Below are 12,450 nucleotides of genomic sequence, written 5' to 3'. Positions count from 1 at the left end.
GGGCGCTAGGCCTACCCACACAAGTGAGGTATCATTTTTATCGGGAGACTTGGGGGAACGCTGGGTGGAAGGAAATTTGTGGCTCCTCTCAGATTCCAGAACTTTCTGTCACCGAAATGTGAGGAAAACGTGTTTTTTTAGCCAAATTTTGAGGTTTGCAAAGGATTCTGGGTAACAGAACCTGGTCAGCGCCCCACAAGTCACCCTATCATGATTCCCCTAGGTCTCAAGTTTTCAAAAATGCACAGGTTTGGTAGGTTTCCCTATATGCCGGCTGAGCTAGAGGCCAAAATCTACAGGTAGGCACTTTGCAAAAAACACCTCTGTTTTCTTTAAAAAAATGTGATGTGTCCACGTTGTGTTTTGGGGCATTTCCTTTCACGGGCGTTAGGCCTACCCACAGAAGTGAGGTATCATTTTTATCTGGAGACTTGGAGGAACGCTGGGTGGAAGGAAATGTGTGGCTCCTCTCAGATTCCAGAACTTTCTGTCACCGAAATGTGAGGAAAACGTGTTTTTGTAGCCACATTTTGAGGTTTGCAAAGGATTCTGGGTAACAGAACCTGGTCAGAGCCCCACAAGTCACCTCATCTTGGATTCCACTAGGTCTCTAGTTTTAAAAAATGCACAGGTTTGGTAGGTTTCCCTATATGCCGGCTGAGCTAGAGGCCAAAATCTACAGGTAGGCACTTTGCAAAAAACACCTCTGTTTTCTTTAAAAAAATGTGATGTGTCCACGTTGTGTTTTGGGGCGTTTCCTGTCACGGGCGCTAGGCCTACCCACACAAGTGAGGTATCATTTTTATCAGGAGACTTGGGGGAACGCTGGGAGGAAAGAAATTTGTGGCTCCTCTCAGATTCCTGAACTTTCTGTCTCCGAAATGTGAGGAAAATTTGTTTTTTTAGCCAAATTTTGAGGTTTGCAAAGTATCCTGGGTAACAGAACCTGGTCAGAGCCCCACAAGTCACCCCATCTTGGATTCCCCTAGGTCTCTAGTTTTCAAAAATGCACAGGTTTGAAAGGTTTCCCTATGTGCCGGCTGAGCTAGATGCCAAAATCTACCCGTAGGCACTTTGCAAAAAACACCTCTGTTTTCTTTCGAAAAATATGATGTGTCCACGTTGTGTTTTGGGGCATTTCCTGTCACGGGCGCTAGGCCTACCCACACAAGTGAGGTATCATTTTTATCGGGAGACTTGGGGGAATGCTGGGTGGAAAGAAATTTGTGGCTCCTCTCAGATTCCAGAACTTTCTGTCACCGAAATGTGAGGAAAACGTGTTTTTTCAGCCACATTTTGAGGTTTGCAAAGGATTCTGGGTAACAGAACCTGGTCAGAGCCCCACAAGTCACCCCATCTTGGATTCCCCTAGGTCTCTAGTTTTAAAAAATGCACAGGTTTGGTAGGTTTCCCTAGGTGCCGGCTGAGCTAGAGGCCAAAATCTACAGGTAGGCACTTTGCGAAAAACACCTCTGTTTTCTTTAAAAAAACGTGATGTGTCCACGTTGTGTTTTGGGGCATTTCCTGTCACGGGCGCTAGGCCTACCCACACAAGTGAGGTATCATTTTTATCGGGAGACTTGGGAGAACGCTGGGTGGAAGGAAATTTGTGGCTCCTCTCAGATTCCAGAACTTTCTGTCACCGAAATGTGAGGAAAACGTGTTTTTTTAGCCAAATTTTGAGGTTTGCAAAGGATTCTGGGTAACAGAACCTGGTGAGAGCCCCACAAGTCACCCCATCTTGGATTCCCCTAGGTCTCTAGTTTAAAAAAATGCACAGGTTCGGTAGGTTTCGCTAGGTGCCGGCTGAGCTAGAGGCCAAAATCTACAGGTAGGCACTTTGCAAAAAACACCTCAGTTTTCTTTAAAAAAATGAGATGTGTGCACGTTGTGTTTTGGGGCGTTTCCTGTCACAGGCGCTAGGCCTACCCACACAAGTGAGGTATCATTTTTATCGGGAGACTTGGGGGAACGCTGAGTGGAAGGAAATTTGTGGCTCCTCTCAGATTCCAGAACTTTCTGTCACCGAAATGTGAGGAAAACGTGTTTTTTTAGCCAAATTTTTAGGTTTGCAAAGGATTCTGGGTAACAGAACCTGGTCAGCGCCCCACAAGTCACCCCATCTTGATTCCCCTAGGTCTCAAGTTTTCAAAAATGCACAGGTTTGGTAGGTTTCCCTAGGTGCCAGCTGAGCTAGAGGCCAAAATCTACAGGTAGGCACTTTGCAAAAAACACCTCTGTTTTCTTTCAAAAAATTTGATGTGTCCACGTTGTGTTTTGGGGCATTTCCTGTCACGGGCGTTAGGCCTACCCACAGAAGTGAGGTATCATTTTTATCTGGAGACTTGGAGGAACGCTGGGTGGAAGGAAATTTGTGGCTCCTCTCAGATTCCAGAACTTTCTGTCACCGAAATGTGAGGAAAATTAGTTTTTTTAGCCAAATATTGAGGTTTGCAAAGTATCCTGGGTAACAGAACCTGGTCAGAGCCCCACAAGTCACCCCATCTTGGATTCCCCTAGGTCTCTAGTTTTCAAAAATGCACAGGTTTGGAAGGTTTCCCTATGTGCCGGCTGAGCTAGAGGCCAAAATCTACCCGTAGGCACTTTGCAAAAAACACCTCTGTTTTCTTTCGAAAAATATGATGTGTCCACGTTGTGTTTTGGGGCATTTACTGTCACGGGCGCTAGGCCTACCCACAGAAGTGAGGTATCATTTTTATCTGGAGACTTGGAGGAACGCTGGGTGGAAGGAAATTTGTGGCTCCTCTCAGATTCCAGAACTTTCTGTCACAGAAATGTGAGGAAAATTAGTTTTTTTAGCCAAATATTGAGGTTTGCAAAGTATCCTGGGTAACAGAACCTGGTCAGAGCCCCACAAGTCACCCCATCTTGGATTCCCCTAGGTCTCTAGTTTTAAAAAATGCACAGGTTCGGTAGGTTTCCCTAGGTGCCGGCTGAGCTAGAGGCCAAAATCTACAGGTAGGCACTTTGCAAAAAACACCTCAGTTTTCTTTAAAAAAATGTGATGTGTCCACGTTGTGTTTTGGGGCGTTTCCTGTCATGGGCGCTAGGCCTACCCACACAAGTGAGGTATCATTTTTATCGGGAGACTTGGGGGAACGCTGGGTGGAAGGAAATTTGTGGCTCCTCTCAGATTCCAGAACTTTCTGTCACCGAAATGTGAGGAAAACGTGTTTTTTTAGCCAAATTTTGAGGTTTGCAAAGGATTCTGGGTAACAGAACCTGGTCAGCGCCCCACAAGTCACCCTATCTTGATTCCCCTAGGTCTCAAGTTTTCAAAAATGCACAGGTTTGGTAGGTTTCCCTATATGCCGGCTGAGCTAGAGGCCAAAATCTACAGGTAGGCACTTTGCAAAAAACACCTCTGTTTTCTTTAAAAAAATGTGATGTGTCCACGTTGTGTTTTGGGGCATTTCCTTTCACGGGCGTTAGGCCTACCCACAGAAGTGAGGTATCATTTTTATCTGGAGACTTGGAGGAACGCTGGGTGGAAGGAAATGTGTGGCTCCTCTCAGATTCCAGAACTTTCTGTCACCGAAATGTGAGGAAAACGTGTTTTTGTAGCCACATTTTGAGGTTTGCAAAGGATTCTGGGTAACAGAACCTGGTCAGAGCCCCACAAGTCACCTCATCTTGGATTCCACTAGGTCTCTAGTTTTAAAAAATGCACAGGTTTGGTAGGTTTCCCTATATGCCGGCTGAGCTAGAGGCCAAAATCTACAGGTAGGCACTTTGCAAAAAACACCTCTGTTTTCTTTAAAAAAATGTGATGTGTCCACGTTGTGTTTTGGGGCGTTTCCTGTCACGGGCGCTAGGCCTACCCACACAAGTGAGGTATCATTTTTATCAGGAGACTTGGGGGAACGCTGGGAGGAAAGAAATTTGTGGCTCCTCTCAGATTCCAGAACTTTCTGTCACCGAAATGTGAGGAAAATTAGTTTTTTTAGCCAAATTTTGAGGTTTGCAAAGTATCCTGGGTAACAGAACCTGGTCAGAGCCCCACAAGTCACCCCATCTTGGATTCCCCTAGGTCTCTAGTTTTCAAAAATGCACAGGTTTGAAAGGTTTCCCTATGTGCCGGCTGAGCTAGATGCCAAAATCTACCCGTAGGCACTTTGCAAAAAACACCTCTGTTTTCTTTCGAAAAATATGATGTGTCCACGTTGTGTTTTGGGGCATTTCCTGTCACGGGCGCTAGGCCTACCCACACAAGTGAGGTATCATTTTTATCGGGAGACTTGGGGGAATGCTGGGTGGAAAGAAATTTGTGGCTCCTCTCAGATTCCAGAACTTTCTGTCACCGAAATGTGAGGAAAACGTGTTTTTTCAGCCACATTTTGAGGTTTGCAAAGGATTCTGGGTAACAGAACCTGGTCAGAGCCCCACAAGTCACCCCATCTTGGATTCCCCTAGGTCTCTAGTTTTAAAAAATGCACAGGTTTGGTAGGTTTCCCTAGGTGCCGGCTGAGCTAGAGGCCAAAATCTACAGGTAGGCACTTTGCGAAAAACACCTCTGTTTTCTTTAAAAAAACGTGATGTGTCCACGTTGTGTTTTGGGGCATTTCCTGTCACGGGCGCTAGGCCTACCCACACAAGTGAGGTATCATTTTTATCGGGAGACTTGGGAGAACGCTGGGTGGAAGGAAATTTGTGGCTCCTCTCAGATTCCAGAACTTTCTGTCACCGAAATGTGAGGAAAACGTGTTTTTTTAGCCAAATTTTGAGGTTTGCAAAGGATTCTGGGTAACAGAACCTGGTGAGAGCCCCACAAGTCACCCCATCTTGGATTCCCCTAGGTCTCTAGTTTAAAAAAATGCACAGGTTCGGTAGGTTTCGCTAGGTGCCGGCTGAGCTAGAGGCCAAAATCTACAGGTAGGCACTTTGCAAAAAACACCTCAGTTTTCTTTAAAAAAATGAGATGTGTGCACGTTGTGTTTTGGGGCGTTTCCTGTCACAGGCGCTAGGCCTACCCACACAAGTGAGGTATCATTTTTATCGGGAGACTTGGGGGAACGCTGGGTGGAAGGAAATTTGTGGCTCCTCTCAGATTCCAGAACTTTCTGTCACCGAAATGTGAGGAAAACGTGTTTTTTTAGCCAAATTTTTAGGTTTGCAAAGGATTCTGGGTAACAGAACCTGGTCAGCGCCCCACAAGTCACCCCATCTTGATTCCCCTAGGTCTCAAGTTTTCAAAAATGCACAGGTTTGGTAGGTTTCCCTAGGTGCCAGCTGAGCTAGAGGCCAAAATCTACAGGTAGGCACTTTGCAAAAAACACCTCTGTTTTCTTTCAAAAAATTTGATGTGTCCACGTTGTGTTTTGGGGCATTTCCTGTCACGGGCGTTAGGCCTACCCACAGAAGTGAGGTATCATTTTTATCTGGAGACTTGGAGGAACGCTGGGTGGAAGGAAATTTGTGGCTCCTCTCAGATTCCAGAACTTTCTGTCACCGAAATGTGAGGAAAATTAGTTTTTTTAGCCAAATATTGAGGTTTGCAAAGTATCCTGGGTAACAGAACCTGGTCAGAGCCCCACAAGTCACCCCATCTTGGATTCCCCTAGGTCTCTAGTTTTCAAAAATGCACAGGTTTGGAAGGTTTCCCTATGTGCCGGCTGAGCTAGAGGCCAAAATCTACCCGTAGGCACTTTGCAAAAAACACCTCTGTTTTCTTTCGAAAAATATGATGTGTCCACGTTGTGTTTTGGGGCATTTACTGTCACGGGCGCTAGGCCTACCCACACAAGTGAGGTATCATTTTTATCGGGAGACTTGGGGGAATGCTGGGTGGAAGGAAATTTGTGGCTCCTCTCAGATTCCAGAACTTTCTGTCACCGAAATGTGAGGAAAACGTGTTTTTTTAGCCACATTTTGAGGTTTGCAAAGGATTCTGGGTAACAGAACCTGGTGAGAGCCCCACAAGTCACCCCATCTTGGATTCCCCTAGGTCTCTAGTTTTAAAAAATGCACAGGTTCGGTAGGTTTCCCTAGGTGCCGGCTGAGCTAGAGGCCAAAATCTACAGGTAGGCACTTTGCAAAAAACACCTCAGTTTTCTTTAAAAAAATGTGATGTGTCCACGTTGTGTTTTGGGGCGTTTCCTGTCATGGGCGCTAGGCCTACCCACACAAGTGAGGTATCATTTTTATCGGGAGACTTGGGGGAACGTTGGGTGGAAGGAAATTTGTGGCTCCTCTCAGATTCCAGAACTTTCTGTCACCGAAATGTGAGGAAAACGTGTTTTTTTAGCCAAATTTTGAGGTTTGCAAAGGATTCTGGGTAACAGAACCTGGTCAGCGCCCCACAAGTCACCCTATCATGATTCCCCTAGGTCTCAAGTTTTCAAAAATGCACAGGTTTGGTAGGTTTCCCTATATGCCGGCTGAGCTAGAGGCCAAAATCTACAGGTAGGCACTTTGCAAAAAACACCTCTGTTTTCTTTAAAAAAATGTGATGTGTCCACGTTGTGTTTTGGGGCATTTCCTTTCACGGGCGTTAGGCCTACCCACAGAAGTGAGGTATCATTTTTATCTGGAGACTTGGAGGAACGCTGGGTGGAAGGAAATGTGTGGCTCCTCTCAGATTCCAGAACTTTCTGTCACCGAAATGTGAGGAAAACGTGTTTTTGTAGCCACATTTTGAGGTTTGCAAAGGATTCTGGGTAACAGAACCTGGTCAGAGCCCCACAAGTCACCTCATCTTGGATTCCACTAGGTCTCTAGTTTTAAAAAATGCACAGGTTTGGTAGGTTTCCCTATATGCCGGCTGAGCTAGAGGCCAAAATCTACAGGTAGGCACTTTGCAAAAAACACCTCTGTTTTCTTTAAAAAAATGTGATGTGTCCACGTTGTGTTTTGGGGCGTTTCCTGTCACGGGCGCTAGGCCTACCCACACAAGTGAGGTATCATTTTTATCAGGAGACTTGGGGGAACGCTGGGAGGAAAGAAATTTGTGGCTCCTCTCAGATTCCAGAACTTTCTGTCACCGAAATGTGAGGAAAATTAGTTTTTTTAGCCAAATTTTGAGGTTTGCAAAGTATCCTGGGTAACAGAACCTGGTCAGAGCCCCACAAGTCACCCCATCTTGGATTCCCCTAGGTCTCTAGTTTTCAAAAATGCACAGGTTTGAAAGGTTTCCCTATGTGCCGGCTGAGCTAGATGCCAAAATCTACCCGTAGGCACTTTGCAAAAAACACCTCTGTTTTCTTTCGAAAAATATGATGTGTCCACGTTGTGTTTTGGGGCATTTCCTGTCACGGGCGCTAGGCCTACCCACACAAGTGAGGTATCATTTTTATCGGGAGACTTGGGGGAATGCTGGGTGGAAAGAAATTTGTGGCTCCTCTCAGATTCCAGAACTTTCTGTCACCGAAATGTGAGGAAAACGTGTTTTTTCAGCCACATTTTGAGGTTTGCAAAGGATTCTGGGTAACAGAACCTGGTCAGAGCCCCACAAGTCACCCCATCTTGGATTCCCCTAGGTCTCTAGTTTTCAAAAATGCACAGGTTTGGTAGGTTTCCCTAGGTGCCGGCTGAGCTAGAGGCCAAAATCTACAGGTAGGCACTTTGCGAAAAACACCTCTGTTTTCTTTAAAAAAACGTGATGTGTCCACGTTGTGTTTTGGGGCATTTCCTGTCACGGGCGCTAGGCCTACCCACACAAGTGAGGTATCATTTTTATCGGGAGACTTGGGAGAACGCTGGGTGGAAGGAAATTTGTGGCTCCTCTCAGATTCCAGAACTTTCTGTCACCGAAATGTGAGGAAAACGTGTTTTTTTAGCCAAATTTTTAGGTTTGCAAAGGATTCTGGGTAACAGAACCTGGTGAGAGCCCCACAAGTCACCCCATCTTGGATTCCCCTAGGTCTCTAGTTTAAAAAAATGCACAGGTTCGGTAGGTTTCGCTAGGTGCCGGCTGAGCTAGAGGCCAAAATCTACAGGTAGGCACTTTGCAAAAAACACCTCAGTTTTCTTTAAAAAAATGAGATGTGTGCACGTTGTGTTTTGGGGCGTTTCCTGTCACAGGCGCTAGGCCTACCCACACAAGTGAGGTATCATTTTTATCGGGAGACTTGGGGGAACGCTGAGTGGAAGGAAATTTGTGGCTCCTCTCAGATTCCAGAACTTTCTGTCACCGAAATGTGAGGAAAACGTGTTTTTTTAGCCAAATTTTTAGGTTTGCAAAGGATTCTGGGTAACAGAACCTGGTCAGCGCCCCACAAGTCACCCCATCTTGATTCCCCTAGGTCTCAAGTTTTCAAAAATGCACAGGTTTGGTAGGTTTCCCTAGGTGCCAGCTGAGCTAGAGGCCAAAATCTACAGGTAGGCACTTTGCAAAAAACACCTCTGTTTTCTTTCAAAAAATTTGATGTGTCCACGTTGTGTTTTGGGGCATTTCCTGTCACGGGCGTTAGGCCTACCCACAGAAGTGAGGTATCATTTTTATCTGGAGACTTGGAGGAACGCTGGGTGGAAGGAAATTTGTGGCTCCTCTCAGATTCCAGAACTTTCTGTCACCGAAATGTGAGGAAAATTAGTTTTTTTAGCCAAATATTGAGGTTTGCAAAGTATCCTGGGTAACAGAACCTGGTCAGAGCCCCACAAGTCACCCCATCTTGGATTCCCCTAGGTCTCTAGTTTTCAAAAATGCACAGGTTTGAAAGGTTTCCCTATGTGCCGGCTGAGCTAGATGCCAAAATCTACAGGTAGGCACTTTGCAAAAAACACCTCTGTTTTCTTTCGAAAAATATGATGTGTCCACGTTGTGTTTTGGGGCATTTACTGTCACGGGCGCTAGGCCTACCCACACAAGTGAGGTATCATTTTTATCGGGAGACTTGGGGGAATGCTGGGTGGAAGGAAATATGTGGCTCCTCTCAGATTCCAGAACTTTCTGTCACCGAAATGTGAGGAAAACGTGTTTTTTCAGCCACATTTTGAGGTTTGCAAAGGATTCTGGGTAACAGAACCTGATCAGAGCCCCACAAGTCACCCCATCTTGGATTGCCCTAGGTCTTTAGTTTTCAAAAATGCACAGGTTTGGTAGGTTTCCCTAGGTGCCGGCTGAGCTAGAGGCCAAAATCTACAGGTAGGACCTTTGCGAAAAACACCTCTGTTTTCTTTATAAAAAAGTGATGTGTCCACGTTGTGTTTTGGGGCATTTCCTGTCACGGGCGCTAGGCCTACCCACACAAGTGAGGTATCATTTTTATCGGGAGACTTGGGGGAACGCTGGGTGGAATGAAATTTGTGGCTCCTCTCAGATTCCAGAACTTTCTGTCACCGAAATGTGAGGAAAACGTGTTTTTTTAGCCAAATTTTGAGGTTTGCAAAGGATTCTGGGTAACAGAACCTGGTGAGAGCCCCACAAGTCACCCCATCTTGGATTCCCCTAGGTCTCTAGTTTTAAAAAATTCACAGGTTTGGTAGGTTTCCCTAGGTGCCGGCTGAGCTAGAGGCCAAAATCTACAGGTAGGCACTTTGCAAAAAACACCTCAGTTTTCTTTAAAAAAATGTGATGTGTCCACGTTGTGTTTTGGGGCGTTCCCTGTCACGGGCGCTAGGCCTACCCACACAAGTGAGGTATCATTTGTATCGGGAGACTTGGGGGAACGCTGGGTGGAAGGAAATTTGTGGCTCCTCTCAGATTCCAGAACTTTCTGTCACCGAAATTTGAGGAAAACTTGTTTTTTTAGCCAAATGTTGAGGTTTGCAAAGGATTCTGGGTAACAGAACCTGGTCAGAGCCCCACAAGTCACCCCATCTTGGCTTCCCCTAGGTCTCTAGTTTTCAAAAATGCACAGGTTTGGTAGGTTTCCCTAGGTGCCGGCTGAGCTAGAGGCCAAAATCTACAGGTAGGCACTGTGCAAAAAACACCTCTGTTTTCTTTAATTAAAAATGTGATGTGTCCACGTTGCGTTTTGGAGCGTTTCCTGTCGCGGGCGCTAGGCCTACCCACACAAGTGAGGTATCATTTTTATCGGGAGACTTCGAGGAACATAGATTAGCAAAACAAGTGTTATTGCCCCTTGTCTTTCTCTACATTTTTTCCTTCCAAATATAAGAGAGTGTGTAAAAAAGACATCTATTTGAGTAATGCCCTGTAATTCACATGCTAGTATGGTCACCCCGGAATTCAGAAATGTGCAAATAACCACTGCTCCTCAACACCTTATCTTGTGCACTTTTTGGAAATACAAAGGTTTTCTTGATAGCTGTTTTTCACTCTTTATATTTCAGCAAATGAATTGCTGTATACCCGGTATAGAATGAAAACGCACTGCAGGATGCAGCTCATTTATTGGCTCTGTGTACCTAGGGTTCTTTATGAACCTACAAGCCCTATATATCCCGCGACCAGAGGAGTCCAGCAGTTGTAACGGTATATTGCTTTCGAAAATCTGACATTGCAGGCAAAAGTTACACAGTAAAACGTAGAGAAAAATTTATGTTTTTTTCACCTCAATTTCAATATTTTTCTTTTTCAGTTGTTATTTTCTGTAGGAAACCCTTGTAGGATCTACACAAATTACCCCTTGCTGAATTCAGAATTTTGTCTACTTTTCATAAATGTTGTGGTTTCTGGGATCCAGCATTGGTTTCATGCCCATTTCTGTCACTGACTGGAAGGAGGCTGAAAGCACACAAAATCGTAAAAATTGGGTATGTCCCAGTAAAATGCCAAAATTGTGTTGAAAACTTGGGTTTTCTGATTCAAGTCTGCCTGTTCCTGAAAGCTGGGAAGCTGGTTATTCTAGCACCGCAAACCCTTTGTTGATGCCATTTTCAGGGGAAAATCCACAAGCCTTCTTCTGCAGCCCCTTTTTCCCATTTTTTTGAAAAAAATGAAATTTTCACTGTATTTTGGCTAATTTCTTGGCCTCCTTCTGGGGAACCCACAAAGTCTGGGTACCGCTAGAATCCCTAGGATGTTGGAAAAAAAGGACGCAAATTTGGCTTGGCTAGCTTATGTGGACAAAAAGTTATGAGGGCCTAAGCGCGAACTGCCCAAAATAGCCAAAAAAAGGCTCGGCACAGGAGTGGGAAAAAGGCCTGGCAGCGAAGGGGTTAAACTTTGCCGGTTTGGGGATATTGGGCGTGTTCATTTCTTTTATCTTTGCTAACCCCACACAGGATGTCTGTTGAAAGGTGTCATTTAAAAAGATCATTTGCCCAGGAATCAGGCATCCTCTAAATAAAGCTTCCCTACCCTGTATTTGCCAATCTCGTGTTCCCCATACACTCTTTAAATCAATAGTGTTCTTCCAGTATTCGTAATCTTCAAGACGGGAAACAAAGGAATCTGAATAAATCAGCTTTGTATCAGTTAGCAAAATGTTCCTAATTCGTGAAGGAGGTAGTTTGAAATAATATGATTCTGAATTTTTGTAGGTGTATCACCGGTGGATGGATTCACTTTGCGTGGAGGCTCATAGTAGACAGTGTTGTCAGTCTGCTTCCCCTCATCTAACCATCTCCTCTGACCTCATTTCCAGAGAAAAGAAGCTGCAGGAAGTTTCAGTGATGAGTGCCTCAGGAGCTACAGGAAATTTCTGTGACATTCAGTATGCCACAAAAATGGGAATACATTTTGTCCAAAAAGAAATCGCAGAGACTTTTCGTGCGATGGATGGAACAAACCTGTCTTCAGGCCCTATCACAGATGAAACTGAACCTATAGTTCTGAAAGATCATCTAGGACACCAAGAAAAGATATATTTCAATCTCATAGCTGCTCCTCAATTTCAGCTGATCTTGGGCTTACCGTGGCTTACGGAGCACAACCCTGAAATTAATTGGGAAAGGAGGACTGTCAATTAAATTCAAGTTACTGTCGAAAACATTGCTATGGTCCTCAAGAGATAAGTAGTGCACCATCTCCCGCTCACGTTTTAGCTACTAAATCCAATGTGGTTTGTGCTCTGGAAAAGGTTCTGATTCCCCCAGAATATAAAGAATTGTCTGCAGTGTGTGACCAAGCAGAGGCAGAGGAGCTACCTCCCCACAAATTTTATGATTGCAGGATTGAACTTGAGCCAGGAGCGAATCTACCTTGCAGTAGAATCTATGCCCTTACAGAAAAGGAGAGCAAGTTACTAAAAGAATATTTGGAAAATATTTGGCAAATGGTTTTATTCATCCCTCGCAATTCCCTGTCTCTTCCCCACTCTTTTTCATCCCAAAGAAGAAGAATGATGAGTTAAGAACTTGTATTGATTATAGAGTGTTAAATCAAGTTCCGGTGAAGAATCAATATCCCCTGCCCTTGATTTCAGTACTGCTAGATCCGGTAAAAGACGCAAAAATCAACACCAAACTAGATCTTCGCGGAGCATACCATTTAATTCGAGTTGCTAAGGGAGACAAAAGGAAAACGGCCTTACGCACCCGGTTTGGTCTATACGAGTACCGAGTGATGTCTTATGGGCTATGTAA

Source organism: Pleurodeles waltl, chromosome 3_1 (genome assembly GCF_031143425.1).
Source record: "Pleurodeles waltl isolate 20211129_DDA chromosome 3_1, aPleWal1.hap1.20221129, whole genome shotgun sequence".
Classification (NCBI taxonomy): domain Eukaryota; kingdom Metazoa; phylum Chordata; class Amphibia; order Caudata; family Salamandridae; genus Pleurodeles; species Pleurodeles waltl.
This window is presented reverse-complemented; position numbering follows the sequence as displayed.